The 6000-nt window shown below is 45.7% G+C and overlaps 1 long non-coding RNA gene and 1 pseudogene across 3 annotated transcripts in view; one reads left to right on the forward strand and one right to left on the reverse strand.

Annotated features, from left to right (window-relative positions):
• LOC106725902 overlaps positions 1–6000 on the reverse strand; it is a 318458-nt gene that overhangs the window by 139612 nt on the left and 172846 nt on the right. The window lies entirely within an intron of this gene.
• On the forward strand, positions 3276–3833 carry LOC102243624 (annotated as a pseudogene).

Genomic DNA, 6000 nt, shown 5'->3' on the forward strand with positions numbered 1-6000 from the left:
ACGTTGGTCTTCAGACATTTTCTGTCAATAACGCTGGCTTCTTTCGGCTGCAGAGCTATGTTGTATCAATAGTTGCTCTTTAGACATAGTCCCACCTCCCTGCTGTCACAGTCTGAGATGCAGGTGAATGAGAGTCCTGGCTGTCAGGCCGCTGAGAGCTGTCTAACCAACCAACAGCTGTGGCTGATTCTGTGGGGGTGGGACTTCCTCCTCCCTGTTGTCAGAGTCTCCGACGCAAACATTCTGTGCCTGTCCTGGCCAGAGGCCCTCCTCTGCGGCCAGGCACAGAAAGGACCCCCCCACACACCACCACTCCGTGCCTGCTGCCCAGAGGCCTTCCGTGGCCAGGGTGGAACATTTGCCTCATCACCGCGGCCACGAAGCAAGCATTCCGCCAGGCTACTCACACTGCCCGCTCAGGACTGGGGGACTCTGATGGGGCTGAGAGGACTGGGCGCCATCATCTTGTGGCTATGGGCACTGCCATCTTTGTGGCAGAGTGATGGTTAATTTGCATATTACCCTTTTATTAGATAGAATAGGCTTTTTTATTTTATGTTGAAGGTTAAAATCCTACCCAAGCCTGTGGTCATTTGAGGCTTCTTTCCTGTATGGAAATTGCTAATTCTAAGCACTAAAGACTATCAACCCCCTTTCTGTTTTCTTTAAAGATTTTGTATCAGTACTTTCTTCCACCTTTCCTTTATACCTGTGGTTTTCAACTGGGGGCAATTTTGCCCCCAGGTTACATGTGGCAATGCCTGGAGATATTTTCAGGAGCATGACCAGGAGTTCTATTAGCATCTAATGAGTAGAAGCCAAGGATGCTACTAAACGTACTACAGTGCACGGGACAGCCACCCAACAAAGCATTATGTGCTTCAAACTATCAGTAGTGCTGAGGTTGAGTAATCCTGCTCTATACACTTGGTCTAAGTCACCCTGTAACATGAAAAAGTGTTAATTTCCACGGTATAAGGGGAGTTGATTAAGTGATGCCTGAGTAACATAGGCAGTATCAATGGCAATGATAGAATCTACTGGTATCTTTGAATTCCTCAAAGAATGATCTAGAAAGCATTTAAATTTTTTTTATAAGGGAATTCTACCACTCCACCTGTGCTATTTCTTCACTGTTTCCCTCTTGGGCACATCTGGGGAGGAATGGTCCAAGAAAGGACCCACAAAAGATGCTTTTATCCTCTCCTTGCTTTTCAAAGCTTTTGTTTCCTTAACCTGGTTTGGCCTAACAGTCCTCACCATATGGACTATAGAACACCAACTCCACTGCCACCCCCACTCTGCTTGGGACCTTGCTTCTATCCTAGGCCATCAGCTGCCTCCATAGGCAGTAAGCAAGTGAGGTCACACAAGCTGTGGTGGCAGAGATTACCCCAGTTTTTGTTTTGTTTGTTTGTTTTTGCATTTGGCCTGGAATCCCGTGGGGGCATACAATCCCTTCTCCTGTGGTGCCTTTGTGGGCCATCCCCTAACAAATGCCTACTTGTTCTTCCTCAAAGCTCATAGGGTGTCAGAAGCCAAGGCTGAGTCCTCTTTGCATTCCCAGCGCCCACTGGCATGACCTCAGGAATCCTGCAGCTGCAGCGTGAATGGGACCATTTGATGGTTTAGCTGAGGGCTTAAGTGGAGTTGGATGGCACAGAATCCTCCTATTAACAGCTCTGTCAAATCTTTAACCAGACTCAAACAAATACTTTTGGGAAAAATCACTCCCTTGTCTGAGTTCTCTACCTTGCCACTCAGCAAAGGAATCAGGATTCTGCTCCGCCAGCACCAGCACTGGGTATGGTGCCCAGTGCTCAGTAGATATTGGTTGAACCGAACGATGGGAACACAAGTGCCAAAATGAAGTCTTAGAGATTGGTTGGTACTGTAGGAGAGAGAAAAAAGAAATATTTTCCTCTATCCATTTTAGCTTTGCTGGTTGGGGCCTTGTAAATTAGATTGACAAAAGACAGATTAACAAGAGAAAAACAAGTTTATTAATGTGTGCATCGTTCATACACCTGGAGTACTCAGGGGTGGTTAAAAATTAGGCTTATATAGCATTTTAACAAAGGAACATTACATTTTGGGAGAAGAAACAAAAACAAGGGGAAAAGACTTTGAGTTTCTAAGGGATAAAAAATTAAGAGAAGGCAAATATATGGAGACACTACTGATAGATAAGGGCTAATCTTAGTAGATTCCTCCAGTGCTGCCTCTGGGCTGATAAGAGTCTAGAGCTGTCTCAGGTAATTTACTTATGTCCTGTTTGGTAGAGACAGATGGGAGGGGGGGACACCTTTACAAATTTATGTCCTATTTTTAGGCAACTAGGAAGAGGGCAGAGAGCTTTTCTTGTATCTGATTCTTCTCAATTGCTTTCAACTCAAAATCATCCTCATGCTAAAGTGGCATATTTTAGGGGTGACATTCTGCTACTCTTCAGTACTGTCTGTATCGGTCCCTGCACCCATCCTTTTGCCCCCATCTTTAGCTTAAAGAGCAGTGTTTCCTGAAAGAAATAATTTTCAGTAAGAGCAATAATATTCTCTTTATAGTCAAAGAGCTCCTAGACTTAACACCAGGCACCTTGTTCCTACACTCCCAAGCTTATTTCTGAAAGGCACACAGACTGATCATTTTTAAAAATGCAAACTCAGTGTGTCCAACCCTCAAGGAAAAACCAATTACCTTAGATTCTGTAGTCTTTCACCACTGGTCTCTTTAACCCTCTAGTCTAGCCTCTAGTTCCTCACATCTCCTTTCTAACACTATACTCTGAGTTCACTAAACTCTTTTCATTCATTAAACCCACTTTGCTCTCTCTACCACTGAGCCTTTGCACATTCTGTTTTCCATAACAGTCTTCCTGCTTTTTTTTGTGGGACTAACTCCTACTCATGCTGCATTTTGCTTAGGCAGATGATTCTCAAAATTTTCTAAATATTAAAATCACCCTGGGGGGGGGGGGAGGAAGCTTTTCACACCCTATCCCCAATAAAACAGAATCTCTGAGGGTGAAAGCTAGGCATCACTATTTTTAGTTTATTTTATTACCAAGATGATTCTAATGTGCAACCATATTGGAGAACCAGGGGTTTAGAGGTGTTTTTCAAACTATATATATATAGTTCTGTCCCGTCTCCTTAGAATGGAACCTTTTTGAGGGCAGGTCCTTGTCTTTGTATGTTCTGTCCCCAGCCCCACTTCCCAGGGGCCGTCAATAAATGTGATGATGAGGATGAAAAAAAAAAAAAAGGCAGGTCGGAGGGCTGCTGTGTCAGAGATGGCGTCCTACTTTGACGAACACGACTGCGAGCCGTCGGCCCCCCGAGCGGGAGGCCCGAACCAACATCCTGCTGGAGATCGTGAGGTCGCTTTTCATCAGTGTGGACTTTGAAGACTTGGGTTTGGGAGTAGATTGGGATCACCACCTGCCTCCACCTGCTGCCAAGACTGCGGTTGAGAGCCTCCCCAGGACAGTCATGAGGGGCTGTCGGTCTGAGCTCAAGTGCCCCGTGTGCCTTTTGGAATTCGAGGAGGAGGAGACTGCCATTGAGATGCCTTGCCATCACTTCTTCCATTCCAACTGCATTCTGCCCTGGCTAAGCAAGACAAATTCCTGCCCCCTCTGCCGCCATGAACTGCCCACTGATGGTGATACTTATGAAGAGCACAAACGGGATAAGGCTCGCAAGGAGCAGGAGAAGCACCGACTGGAGAGCCTGCATGGAGCCATGTACACATGAGGCAGCTGGGGCCAAGCACTGGCCCTCCACAACGTCTTCCTTCTGCAGCTCAAATCCTCATTAAAGATTTCTTTACCCCCCAAAAAAAAATTGATATAGATAGATATAGATATCACCCTGACTCAGTGGATCTGAGATGAGACTTAGTATTCCACATTTCCAACAGGTTCCCAGGTGAGGCCCATGTTGTGATGCAGCTGGTCTGCAGACCGTACTTTGAGGAGCTAAGGCTTCCATTCCTCTGGGATAGTGTTTCTCAAAGTGTGGTCCCCAGACTACCAGTATCATCTGGCAAAACACTGAAAATGCCAATTATCAGGCTTCACCCTACATCTACTAAATCAGAACCTCAGGGGTGCAGGGGCGGGGCGGGGGGAGAGCAAGTCAGCTGTGTTTTAACAAGCCCTCCAGATGATCCCATGCACACGTTTGAGAACCACTGTTCTAGGAAGTATGCCTGAGACCCTGACACTAAATTGCTTTATCTCTCTCTCTAGCCTCCACGGCTTTTCCAGAGCATTCTATGCTTTCCTCTGCTGGAGCACCTTGTATACCTATTGTTTAATTGTCTGTTCATCGGCCTTTATCCCAAACTGGAGGAAAAAGTCTGTGATTGTTGGGCCATGATCTAGCACAGTGGCTGGCACCTAATGAGCACTCAGTAAATATTTGTTGAATGTATTAGAGAAGAACAGAAGGTTAAACTACACCTTATTGCATTGTTCTTTCCAGGTAATTTCCTCTGTGGCTACATATAAAGAATGGGGAAAAGAGTAAGAACAAGATTATAAAATACCCTCAAGGTCATCTTAGTGTCTGAACTCTGTCCCAAAGAGTGACCCTTAGAGGGGAAGGCCCAGGTTTCCACGACTCCTCTCTCTAGCACAGCAACAGGGGGAAGTTCAATAAATCTATTCTGCAAAAATAAAAATTCAAGGAGATTCGGTTGTCTGGGAGATTTTCTGCAGAATTACCTGGCAGTAGTTTCTCCCTTGTTATGCTGCAACATGATGAAAAGAGAAAGTAATTCAAATTTCTTTCAAACTCTACTCTCTGAGGTTTTCCCCCCTCACCTGATGGGGTCATCTTCCTGATATTGCTCCCAATAGCGGCATCTCCATTTCTGTTAGGGAACAAAAAGGTGAGGAAATGCTGGTTGCTAGGGCCCATAAACATCAGGGTCTTAGCAGTAAGATAAAGGAGAGAGACTCTTGCCATCCCTCGACACAGCTATCAGCAGGTTTCAGGGAGTGTCCCTAGCAAATTCATTTTGGTCGGTATAATTCTGTTGGAAGATATGAAATTGCTTCTAATCTACCAGGAGATGCATAGCAGGCATCCACAATCCTCCTTTTTGAAATCACAGAATCCCAAGGCAAATCATCTGCATTTGTAAAGTGGCCCAGGTGATTCTAATGTGCAGCTTGAGAACCACTGGCTTGGTGTTAAGATAAGGTGGGGGCTTAGAAATCACCCCACCCAATGCCACACAGTTGTTCAAATGATTGAAGGAGACCTCTACACAGAACTAAACATCACAGTACGGGGCGGGGGGCGGGGGGGAGACTACAAATTACTGATTAGAAGTGCAGAAACATTCAAATTATAAAATGCACCCCCAATATTATATAGTCTCTATACTGTTTATGTGTAGGTAAAAGTCTGCAAGAGGGTTGGAAGGAAGTGCTTTAATTTCTTTCAGGTAGATGCCTCTCATGGAGGGGAAGAGACCAAAGAGGGAAGATAAAGGTGCTAAAAGAGGCGTCCATCTTGTGCTATACTTCACTAATATTTTAAAAACAGGTCTTGAGACAAACATTACAAAATGTTAACATGTTGGCTGGGAGGTATGTAGGTAGTTATATTCGTTTGTGCTTTTCTATTCTTTAAAAAATATTCTCAAAATAAAAATAATTAAGTAAAAAAATAAAGACCTAGCACCCATGTTTCTCTAAATTCGAACTATGAGGCCTGGGATGGAACGCGGAGTGATACCACGTCAGGGACAGGGCCGGAGGCTTTGCGGTCCCGCTCCCTCCCCACCCGAGGGCTTTGCCATTGACTTCTGCTGAGTCACAGATCGCCCTGCCTCGGAAGCCCTTCCCCGCATGCCTCTCAGCATCCCCTTAAGCTCCCCTAAGAGGTTTACAGCCTCCCCCATGCAGGGGCTCTGGGCGCGGTGGCTGCTGGCTGCTTTCCCTGTCTTGGCCTCTTTCCAGAGCAGGGGTGCCGCAGCGCCCCAGCG

The sequence above is a fragment of the Myotis brandtii genome, unplaced genomic scaffold (genome assembly GCF_000412655.1).
Source record: "Myotis brandtii unplaced genomic scaffold, ASM41265v1 scaffold196, whole genome shotgun sequence".
Classification (NCBI taxonomy): Eukaryota; Metazoa; Chordata; class Mammalia; order Chiroptera; family Vespertilionidae; genus Myotis; species Myotis brandtii.